The 12,626-nt window shown below is 39.8% G+C and overlaps 1 long non-coding RNA gene across 2 annotated transcripts in view; it reads right to left on the bottom strand.

The window, feature by feature from the left end:
- LOC144930871 (uncharacterized) overlaps positions 1 to 12,626 on the bottom strand; it is a 194,128-nt gene that overhangs the window by 170,386 nt on the left and 11,116 nt on the right. The window contains exon 2 of one of the 2 annotated variants that reach the window (XR_013636320.1): positions 10,452 to 10,574. This is a non-coding gene — a long non-coding RNA (uncharacterized LOC144930871). Of the gene's footprint in view, positions 1 to 10,451; positions 10,895 to 12,626 lie in introns of those variants that run through there. The other variant, XR_013636319.1, reaches the window with a different exon arrangement.

Below are 12,626 nucleotides of genomic sequence, written 5' to 3'. Positions count from 1 at the left end.
AAAACTAGCTTCATAGCTTGCTAATAGAACTTAATGATCATCTTTGTCACTTACCGCATGTTGTACAGCGAGATGTACTACAACGTTCAAGTCATGGCAGGCTTTACAGGGGAATGATAGTGGAACCAAATTCTTAACTAAGCTGGCAAGTGACCAGTTTTATTAACAATCTCTGACTTTGACTTTGTCATCATGAGCGCGCTCTGCCATTCCCTTCACAGGCAAACTGCTCTGTGCACAACTGAGTATGAGATATAAAAGGAGGGACCAAAATACTAACAAAAGAAAGATGTCACTAATCCATAGTCAGTATGCATATATGTCCTACCCCAATGCAAGCTATCCCACCATTCAGTGTATATGAATTTACAGTGCAGTTTATCTACCTGTAATATTATGCTGTGGTTTTACATCCCATGCACATCTGCTGAAGTCAGAGGTGTGGTAAAGGATATAGCAGGTGCAAAGTTTGGCCCACATGCTGCCACCGCTCTTTATAACAGTGTTTAAGAAATTTATTGTTGCACTCAGTCCTTCTTATCACCCACCTTACAATCTGTCCAAAACTGTCCTACAAAACCCCATTTACTTCACTCAGTGCTATAACCATGGCTCTCACCCTTTTCATTCATAGAAGCATAGAAAGATAGGGCTAGATGGGACCTTGAGATGGACCATCAGATCCAGCCCCCCTGAATTGAGACAGGACCAATTAACCTAGACCAACACCTGACCGGTGTTTGTCCAACCTGTTCTTAAAATCCTCCAATGATGGGGATTCCACAACTCCCTTTAGTAGTCTATTTCCATGCTTAGCTATCCTTATAGTTAGCCCACGCTGCTTCCCGCAGCCCCCATTGGCTTGGAGCGGCGAACCACGGCCAGTGGGAGCTGCAATCGGCCGAACCTGCGGACGCGGCAGGTAAACAAACCGGCCCAGCCCGCCAGGGGGCTTACCCTGGCGGGCTGTGGGCCAAAGGTTGCCAATCCCTGCCCTAGATCCTCTTCAGCAGTACTACCACCTGGCCAGTTATTCCCCATTTTGTAGTTGCACGTTTGATTTTTTTCCATCCAAAGTACTTTGCTCTTATCTTTATTGCATTTCATCTTCTTGATTTCACACCAATTTTTCATTTCGTCCCAGTCATTTTGAATTCTAATCCTGTCCTCCAAAGTGCTAGCAACCCCTCCAAGCTTGGTACCCTCTGAACATTTTATGAGTGTGCTCTCCCCTCCATTATCCAAATTGTTAATGCAAATATTGAAAAATATCAGACCCAGAACTGATCCCATTGGAAGCCCACTAGATATGTCCCCCCAGTTTGACAGTGAACCACTGATAACTATGGTCTTTCAACCAGTTTTGCACACACCTTATACTAATTTCATCTAGACCACATTTCCTTAGTTTGCTTATGAGACTGTCCTATAGGACTGTTTCAAAAACCTCAATAAAATCAAGAGATCATGTTTTCTGTTTCCCCCCATCCACTAGACCAGCAACCCTGTCAAAGAAGGAAATTAAGTTGGTTTGCCATGACTTTTTCTTGACAAAGCCATGTCAGCTATTCCTTATAATTTTATTATGCTTTAGGTGCTTACAAACTGATTGTTTAATAATTTGTTCCAGTATCTTCCAGATGTCAAAGATCCTCTGTTGCTTCCCACTGACTACAAAAGTGCCATGTGAACGCCTGTTCTTACTTTCACATGACATTGTAAACAAGAAGAGGGCAGCATTATCTCCTGCAAACGTAAACAAACTTCTTTGAGTGATTGGCTGATCAAGTAGGACTGAGTGGACTTGTAGACTCTAAACTTTAACTTTTTTTTTGAGTGCAGTTATTTTTTGTACATAATTCTACATTTGTAAATTCAACTTTCATGATAAAGATATTGTACTTGTAATAGGTGAATTGAAAAATACTATTTCTACTTTTTACAGCGCAAATAGTTGTAATCAAAATATAAAGTGAGCACTGTACACTTTGTATACTGTGTTGTAATTGAAATAAATATATTTGAAAATGTAGAAAATATCCAAAAATATTTAAATAAATGGTATTCTATTATTGTTTAACAGTGCGATTAAAAGTGTGATTAATCACAATATTTTTAATCGTGCAATTAATTGTGCTTAATATTTTTAAATTACTTGACACCCCTAGGAAAAAAAACATCTTCCCATATTGCCATTCCATTAAAAATCACTGCAGCTATTCCCATGAGTAAGGCAAATATACAAATCTATAATGTTAACATTTATATTTTTAGTAATATGACAGATTTTAAGAAGGGGAGAGAAAACCTAGGGTAATATAGGAGTATTCCCTGAAGTGAAGGAGATAAGTGACAAGCATGATTGTCATCTCAAATCGAGAGAGACAGTTTGTCACAGAGACAAACAACTGAGCCAACTACTCTTTTCTGATCTCTTTTGCTAAAGGAAGTCTGGAAGGCATGTGAAAAGAATTTCAAGTAAATGTATCATTAAAAGTATTATGCTAGCAGATGGCTCCTGTTCAAAAGTTGCTTGTGATTCACGAAACTGCAAACATACAAAGAGTCAGGCCATTAGGAGATTTATTGCACATATTTCTTCTACTGCCCATATTAACCGTACAAATAGAAGAAATGTTGCTTTCTTGTCAGATGATCTCTGTAAAATATTGTGGCCTACTTATGTCAAAGCCTACAACTTTCTGAGCTAGTCGGTGGAAGTCATGTCAAACTTGTTCCTTACATAATCATTACTTTTCCCCCCTCTTTTAAATATCAGAATAGACCTACCAGGATAAAATACAGATACTGTGGCTTTGATAAGACCACAAAGCAAAGAAACAAACTCAGTTTCATACCAATACAGGAACCAGACTAAGCTTTGTTTGGATATGAATGCAGTTTATAGCATAGCAGTACTAATCTATGTTTCCTCTGCTCTCTCTTGGAAAGCAACTGTCCCCTGCTCCCTGCCAGAGTGCGATGTAGAAAATCACAACTGAATGGAATAAAGAAATCTGATGTCTTTGCAAAACGAGTTTGATGCTCTCAGAGCCGATCCACCTGGACACAAAAAAATAAACAAACCACACACACCACACTGACTCTCTTGTATGTATTCCTCATTTGTCACCAAGTCATCTTGGTCTCATCTTAGTGTAGAGAGCCCAAATAGAGCTCTCAGTCATGCAGTTACATTAGTGTAAATTCAAAGTAATTTCATTGAAACTCTCAGTTACAGAGTGTATATTTCTGGTCCTTCTGGACCACATGCTTTCCCTTTTGTGACTTCATTCACAATAAATACCAGTGAAGGAGTGCTGACTGGTTGTTGCTATTACTCAAATTACTAGCCTATTTCATAGCGAAAGTACGTTGTCAGGGCAAGGTGGGGAAGCTTGCATTTCTACTGTCCAGGTTGTGTCTATTCTTGGACAATGGGAACACACCATCCCCTCATGCCGCCTTCTATGCTACCTCCCCATTGAAAACAGAGTCCAGCTTAATGGGACTGGGAAATCAGGTGGCTGTCCTGATGTTCCACACGGAATTGATCCTGTCCACATGAGACTGTCTCTGTCCCTTCACAACCAGGACCTTCCGTGACAGCTACATCCCACAGGAGCCACAAAAACTGCCAGCAACTAGGGGCAAGTTCTGTAAGTCTGACAAAACCAGGACGAAACCCCCCTTAGCATTTTGCCCCCTTTATTTCCTCATGCCTGCAAATAAAGCCTGTTAACTTCATTCTTCATTTCTTCACTAGGTTTTATAGGTTTTCAAATGCATGCACTTAAGTCGGGATATTTCTGAATGACGTTAGTCTAAGAGGTCTGATGCTACTACCAATGAAGTCCAAGAGGACCTGGCCATTCACTTCAGTGGAAGCAGGACTGAACTATGAAGCTATCTAGTGTACAGCAAAGATATTATGTGTATTCAATTCAGCATAATTACGTAAGTGTCCAATTATAACTTAAAGCAACATTCAACATGCATGACCCATGTGCATCTGCCAATAAAGTGAAAGAGTATGCTCAGTTTCCCCTTTTCTGACTATATTATTGTTACCTTTTCAACTACAGCAGAGGAAGACTGGCATAATCATTATTTGGAATGCAATGCTATGTTACCTTGTCAATTTTAAATATGAATCCACAAAATAACTTGCCATCAAAATTCACTAAATAGCCTCAAAAAACAATGTAAAAAGTTAGGAAAGGAAACAAAACAAAAAAAAAGACCAGGACTTCTCAGTCTTTTTCTTTCTGAGGCCCTCCAAACATGCTATAAAAACTCCACGACCCACCTGTGCCACAATAACTGTTTTTCCTGTATATAAAAGCCAGGGCTGGAGTTAAGGGGTAGCAAGCAGGGCAATTGCCCAGGGCCTCACACCACAGGGGGCACTGTGAAGCTAACTTGCTTAGGACCCCAGATTTTAGGCCCATGCAGTGGGACTTCGTATTTCTGTCCCGGGCCCCAGCAAATCTAACACCGGTCCTGCTTGGCGGACCCCCTGAAACCTGCTCGTGGCCCCCGAGGGGGCTCTGGGCCCCAGGTTGAGAACCGCTGATATAGACATCAAGAACATAACATAAGAATGGCCACACTGAGTGAGACCAAAGGTCCATCCAGCCCAGTATCCTGTCTACCAACAGTGGCCAATGCCAGGTGCCCCAGAGGGAGTGAACCAAACAGGTAATGATCAAGTGATCTCTCTCCTGCCATCCATCTCCACTCTCTGACAAACAGAGGCTAGGGACACCATTCTTTACCCATCCTGGCTAACGGCCATTAATGGACTTAACCTCCATGAATGTATCCAGTTTTCTTTTAAACCCTGTTATAGTCCTAGCCTTCACAACCTCCTCAGGCAAGGAGTTCCACAGGTTGACTGTGTGCTGAGTGAAGAAGAACTTCCTTTTATTTGTTTTAAACCTGATACCCATTAATTTCATTTGGTGCCCCTAGTTCTTATATTATGGGAACAAGTAAATAACTTTTCCTTATTCACTTTCTCCACCCCACTCATGATTTTATATACCTCTCTCATATACCCCCTTAGCCTCCTCTTTTTCAAGCTGAAAAGTCCTAGCCTCTTTAATCTCTCCTCATATCAGACCTGTTCCAAACCCCTAATCATTTTAGTTGCCCTTTTCTGAACCTTTTCCAATGCCAGTATATTTTTTTGAGATGAGGGGACCACATCTGTACGCAGTATTCAAGATGTGGGCATACCATGGGTTTATATAAGGACAATAAGTTATTCTCTATCACTTTTTTAATGATTCCTAACATCCTGTTTGCTTTTTTGACTGCCGCTGCACACTGCATGGACGTCTTCAGAGAACTATCCACGATGACTCCAAGATCTTTCTCCTGATTAGTTGTAGCTAAATTAGCCCCCATTATATTGTATGTATAGTTGGGGTTATTTTTTCCAATGTGCATTACTTTACATTTATCCACATTAAATTTAATTTGCCATTTTGTTGCCCAATCACTTAGTTTTGTGAGATCTTTTTGAAGTTCTTCACAGTCTGCTTTGGTCTTAACTATCTTGAGCAGTTTAACCACTTGTATACGTGCAAATACAAAGTGGTTTCTGATTTATCCAACTCCTGTTCCTCTCTAAATATTGTCTTTCACAGTTTTCTTCCATTACAAATTAACAGCATTTCGGCTGCTAAAATATGATACTTGAATATACTCCAAGATAATAGGAGTCAATCAATCATAAGAAAAGATTACAGTATGATGAGCTATATTTAAAATATACCATAACCATATCACATTCTATGGTGAGTGACATTAAAAACTGACCCTTAGTCACTTTCTAGTGATGGCAATATTGTGATATTACCTATTCTAAGTATGTAGATATAGTAGCAATGGCTGGCACTCGGGATACCTATGGTACATGCATCCCAGAACGCAGCTCCTGCTGGAGTTTTAAAAGTCATCACATCCTCACATTCACAACCATACATTAACAGTGGGCAAGTTTTGTGCGTTTTACAAAAACATAATAGAATCACAGAATAATAGAAATGTAGCGCTGAAAGAGAACTAAAGAGATCATATGGTCCATCCTGCTGCATTGAAGCGGGATTAAGTATAGGGGACAGTCGTTTGTCTAACATGTTCTTAAAACCTCCAGCGATGGGGATTCCACAACCAAATCAAAAAAACATTTCTCTCCATATAAAGATACTTACCTCCTTTGAAGTTTATAGAAAAAAAAGTGCTAAGAATACATTGTTTTTATATTTAACAAATATTTTAAGTGCACATTTCCCTGCAGATTTCTCCCATTTCTCAAGTTTAACCGTGTGCTGCTTAAGACTACTGTGACACTTTGAAAACATATTTTCTTTTGATTTATTTAAAAGCAAGAACAGGGAAGCAAGTGTTTGTCTTCCAGTTTCTTATTCTTAGCTCAACTGGAAACAGAGATTCAATCTGAAAAAAAAGGATATAGGAAAGTGAACTATCTAACCTGGAGAGACTATTGTGGTTTCTGCCCTTTCCATTTGGGGAAGTATATCCAGAAAGAATGTTGTGAGATTGAGGAAAAGGAAACCTAAAATGGTGATCAGAAAAAAACAAAAATGTCTAGAGGACTGTAGAACAGTCTCCAATGAGAAAGGGTGGGGGCAGCTGCACTTACTTTGTTTTCAGTTAAACTGGACAAAACATCAGGAATGATGGAGGTTCAGTAGTGACTCTGCAGTTAGGGTACTCCTAAGATTTGCTATTTCAGTGAGGATTAAATCTTGTTATTTAAGTAACATCGGCCATGTCTACACTACCCGCCAGATTGGCGGGTAGTGATCGATCTATTGGGGATCGATTTATCGCGTCTAGTGTAGACGCGATAAATCGATCCCCGATCACTCTGCCATCGACTCCGGAACTCCACCATGATGAGAGGCAGAAACAGAGTCAACGGGGGAGCGGCAGCTGTCGATCCCATGCCACGAGGACACAAAGTAAGTGATTCTTAGTCGATCTAAGATATGTCGACTTCAGCTACGCTATTCTTTTACCTGAAGTTGCGTATCTTAGATAGAATCCCCCCCACCCCCAGTGTAGACCAGGCCATCGTGTGTGTCCACATAAAACTTACATCACTTCCTCTTAGGGAAGTTAGAGAGCTAATTTTCTGCAATGTACAAGTCAATCTGTTCAGTACTTTAGGAGACAGGAATTAAACATGTTTGTTTTTGTTTTTTTGCAATTTAGACTTGTAGTCATAGTTCAAATGTCACTGTACAAAAAAATTTCAGACATCAGGTCACTTTTAACAAATATGATTAACATTTGTAGCACTGTGTGACCTACTGTTTCCATTTATACCTGGGGAAGTCGATAGATAATTCTGCTTCTAAACATAACTGGCTCTCGGCACAGGCAGCAAAGCAAAGCATAAGCAGCTAATTGCCTGTTGTGTCCTCAGACATTTTAATGCACAAGCTTATCTGTAAGCTGGTCAGGAAGTGATATTTTCCTTCCCACAAAAAGTTTGTGGTTGTCATAGAAAAACCCAACTGAAAAAGCTTCTAATTTAAAAACGTTTCAGCAAAACCTGGATAGTTTGGGGCGAAACTATTTTTTCTTAACAAAATCTCATTTTCAACAAAAAATAAAATTTGACCAATTCAGTTTATCTCTGACACCAATTCTTTAGGGAGCAAGAACAGACTGGTACAGTATAGGTATATCTGTCAGTAAGATATCTTATTCTTGATGAGCTCAGAGTTAAAGTTGTGTCCTTCAGTGAAATTCTGAGGAACTGACTGTGGGCATTTTGTGAGATTGTATGTATGAAATGGAAAGGCAGTTTGTTGTGGATAGGAAGCATCTGTAGGTGTTTTTGACTTTTGGTCGGTAACCAGTGTGAATTGAGTTTACTCTAGACTTTACTTCTGCTTTGACATGATCACCTTGATTTTTAATAGATGTGTTAATAGGAAACTCACTGGAGGAACCTTAACTGTAACTCGGTAACATTTTTGGCATGGGAATATACTGAAGGAAATGTGTGTGTTTGGCAGCCCAAAATGATCTAACATGCCTTTCCACCTTATGAGATTATTTTATTAAACAAAGACTTATTTAATAAAAGTGAAGGAGAAAACAGGTGATAGCCTAGTGTCAGGAGAGGACTAGAGCCACTACTAGTGGCTATAGAAAAATGAAAGCCCAGGAGGTAAAAATGTTTTTTTTTTCTAATCTCCTTACCCCTTCTATCCTGGCAGACAGTGGCAAGAGAGTTTGAAACTGACATCAAATCAAAGAGGGACCAAAAAAAAGTAAGATTGATTTCTAAAGTGAGTCAGAGAAGGATAAATCCAGGCCCTCAGCTGGTATAAACTGATGCAGTTCCAACAAATCTACGCCAAATCACACCAGCTAACGACCTCCCCAAATATCTGTCAATGTGCATTTTAACTATTATTTGGGCATCATTTAAGGCAATTCCACTAACCAATGTTTTGCCTCTCATTTGTGCATGTTCAATAATATGGTTAGGCACAGTGATAATATGAGAAACAAAAAATGGTTGACAGTTACAAGTATTTTGCTTTTTTATTCCATTTCTGCAGAAAAAGTTATCCTGATTTGTACACAATACTGTTTTATATAACATTTTAAAAGATAATTTAATTAGATGTTGCTGACATAAAATACTTAGGCTTCAGTCTACTGTTTAAAATGATATCACTAGCACCACCTTGAAATAATTATAGCCTTTTAATTCAGTTACAATCCAGCCCTGCAGCCACTCCACATGCAGAGCTCCAAGAGTGCTCAATGAGCCAAGAGTCAATGGAGTAGCTACATGCTCAAGTACTTATTGTATAAAATGCAGAGACACTGTAGCTGACTCAGAGAACGAAGACTTGACTGGAGCTTCCAGCTATAAACTCAGATTTTACATCTTGAGATTTTGCAACCTGTTTGAGGTATCAGGCTAGATCCTGCTGCCTCAATTAGAGTTTTAGTACTGGTGATTGATGAACGCATGAGGGTATAGGAGAATCACACAGGTCCCACATTACACCTTTGAGCCAAAATAAATACCTTCCTGCATTGTAGCTATCAGATCTGGCCCAAGCCAGCTCACTTTCTGCAGGATGCAAAATAAGTTCTATCTTCTGGAGTAAACCACCAAGATCTGAATTTTGCAAATGATTCCTGCCTTTATAGCAAGCCTGGGATCTGAAAACCCATACATTCAGAATGAAGAACCGAACTTATCTTGTGTGACCCTGAGGGCCGGCCTCTGTCTCACCTCTTGCCCCAAGGCCCCCACTCCCCACTTTCTCTTCTTTCCCCCACCCCACCGCCCCCGGTCAAGAGGGACTCTCCTGCAGAGCCCCACAATGCAGGTAGAAGGCGATTACCTGGCGCCTCCCTGCATCCCCCACCCACAGTAACCGGACTTTGGGTGTCCAGTCAGATCCAGTCAGACACCATCAGGTCTCCTTTTCAACTGGACTTTCCGGTCGAAAACTGAACACCTGGCAACCCTAATTGACTTAGGGCGTGATGCAGAGGAGCTTTTATAAATTCTGGCTGTTCTTGTTGAACTGACATGATGTCATTGTCAAACAACTAGTTTTAAACCATGCAGTTCAAAAGGTTTCTATGTTAGATTACGCTTAGATTTAAATACTCTGAAATGCAAACTCATTTGAAGAAAATTGGTGCATAGGCAGCCATCATTTCCATTGCAATACTGTTCTCTCAACAAACTAAACATGCATGTTAAAGGAGAAGATGATGCATAAATTAGTTACTAATATTAGCAACCACTATTTGGAAGAAATATGCTGATTCATGCATTAGGCAAAATATCATCTACCATAGATCTGTTATCTTTTGTTTATTTTATACACAGAAACTACCAGTCCCACCTATAACAGCCTGCCTTCCTATCTGGAAGTGGTACACTGACTATGTATGTCCACTTATTAGCTTAAAGTAAACTGGCAGGCACAGCCATTTAGAATATATCTTTCACATTGCATTTCATTCATAGGAAATTAACCCTTAGCATTAACACAGGGCTGCATGGGAAGCCACATGACTTCCAGCGTAAATCTTATCTAAAAATCTGCAGATCTATTTGATAATTTACCCACAAAAGGGAGAGATGTTTATCATCACAGCATCCAGAAAAGCAAACAGGAATTATTATGCTTGTTCCATGCCAGTGACGTTGTCTGCCAGGAATGTGCATTTGCACAAGATGCTAGAGATCAAGTGCATTGGAAACAGCATGATTGCTTTCGGTAGTAACATATTCTCGTGCTCCCTTGACAATATTCAAGGTTGACAGCTAAAAGATAACTAGATCAAAAACTGAACCATGAATGAACTCTCCTAAAGCAAAGAAGTCAGCATACTACGCATAGTACATTGAGTATCTTGTTTATTACCGTATCACAGATTGTAGCAGATACCAGGCATTCTAATGTTTCCAGTTCTGTACATTTTCCTCTGCTCAGCTCATTGTTTTTAACGGGAATTCCCCAATGCCAGCTTTTTTTCTTCCAATCACCCTACAAATATAAAGCACATTGTAAAATGTGGCTGCATTATTTTAATGGCTGATTCGCTCGCTCTCATTTCAAGTTGGTAACTTTTTAGTTCTTTAAACTACATGATTATCTAGTATTTCTTTCCTGAACCTTCATTCAGGTTTTTTTCTTTATTTCCATTGGATAAGCAACATTTGACCTGAGCATCATTAAGGAGAGAACCACTGGAGAGGATCAAATAAGACCTCCCTTTAAATTTCATCCAAAATGGAAAATAAACTTTAACTTGTTCATGCTCACGTGTATTAGTGCTTTTTGATTCTTGCAATATGTGCAACCCGTGGTAGAACTATAAAGTTCTGGAAATGGCACAAGATGCTAACTGGTTTATAAAATCCTCATTAGATTACAAATTCCTGTTGAAGCAAAGGGGAGTTCTGGCTGAGCGAGGCTTTGGTATTTCTCCCTGAAGAGAAAAACATGGAAGTACCTAGGTTGTAAGCCTTAGCTCCAGAACACGTACCATACTTAGGCTATGTTCTAGTAAATGTATAAGCTTTGGCTATAAAGAAACTTTAGCTATTTTTTCTTAATCAAGGTCACGAGTTGTGTCCAGCATGAAAGCTCAAGCTGGATGACCTCTAGAAAGAGGCACACATTAAATATTACAAGCAAGTTGTTGGAAGTATGAATCTATTTATTTCAATAGAGCTTGGCTCAGGAATTTTATTTTCTTGCCAAGTCTCAGAGGCCAGTCTTAACAGCTGTGCTGCTTCCAGCCATCAAACTCATTAATATTTACTACAACAAAACAAAGCTAGACGCGAGGATATGATCTGTATTTAAAACCAGACACCTCCTGCATCCTGCATCCAATGAAATCTGGGGAAAATAGATGGGGGGAGGCTAAATATCACCATGCCACAAAGTAAATGTGCCAGTCTCAAGGCATATTAGAGGTGCCAGCCTGGGGAGTTCAAGTGATGAACCAGAAGCCAGAAGAGCTCCTGAATGTAAAATGGCCACCAGGGGCAAAATCTCTGCATACAACAGCTCGACAGTTGGAAAGTTGCCTGCATCTCAACCAGTTTACTTTTTCTTAATTCAGTTCCAGTAATACTGACATGACAGAATTCTAACCCTCAATTTATTCCCCTGGCCCTCCTTTGCGGTTAAATTATTTGTATATTATGGAAGCACTAGATTGGGTCCAAATTGTTCTAGGCACTGTACAAACACCAAGGGCAGGTCTACACTAGAAGCCCTACAGCGATGCAGCTGCACTGATGCATCTGGTGAAGATGCATTATGCCGACAGGAGAGCGCTCTTCAGTTAGCACAATTACTCCACCTCCGCAAGAGGCAGAAGCCATGTCGGTGGTATGGACAAAGCTTAGGTCACTATAACTTGCATCGCTCCGGGGGGTGTCTTCTTCACAGGGGGTGTTGTTCAGGAGGGGAAAAGGTTTAAAAAACATTCTAAAATGGCCTAATCTGGATTATTTGCTATTTCTCCCCAAAGTGCGCTCTCTCACGGAGAGATTCAGAACACCCGTTGCTTCTTCGGGCCCTCCTGTTTACAAGAGTTATGCTCCTCAAGTTGGGAGCAGAAATTATATTATTCTGTTTACGACAAGTCACAGCTAACCCAAACTAGATATACTTGCAGCAAATGGATTGTGCAAAATCTAGAGAGGAAAATGTTAATTTGCCAAAGAGATTCTTTGAATAAATGAAATGAAAATATCCCATAAGCAAAAACAAGGTAAAATTTTCAGTACATTATTTGCTGTAAAGAATCCATTCATATCTCCTGACAGTTAAATGGACTAGTCTGCTGGTATTATGTACTATTCCTTTTGAAAACACCTACAGTATTTAAAAGCTGATGTTAAGAAAGGTCAGACAGACTGCAATTTTGCTTTGAAAAGCCACAGCATGAATTTTTCACATGGAACATCAGATTATCAAAGGAAAAGGGGGGAAAATCATGCCTTTCAAATGTAAAATTGATGTAAACACCCTTCAGATATCTCTGTAAATGCGGGAAAAGATGTTGCCCAGGCAAAGAAC

The sequence above is a fragment of the Lepidochelys kempii genome, chromosome 9 (assembly GCF_965140285.1).
Source record: "Lepidochelys kempii isolate rLepKem1 chromosome 9, rLepKem1.hap1, whole genome shotgun sequence".
Taxonomy (NCBI): domain Eukaryota; kingdom Metazoa; phylum Chordata; order Testudines; family Cheloniidae; genus Lepidochelys; species Lepidochelys kempii.
The sequence above is the reverse complement of the archived record's forward strand: the minus strand, read 5'-3'. Positions and strand labels throughout refer to the sequence as shown.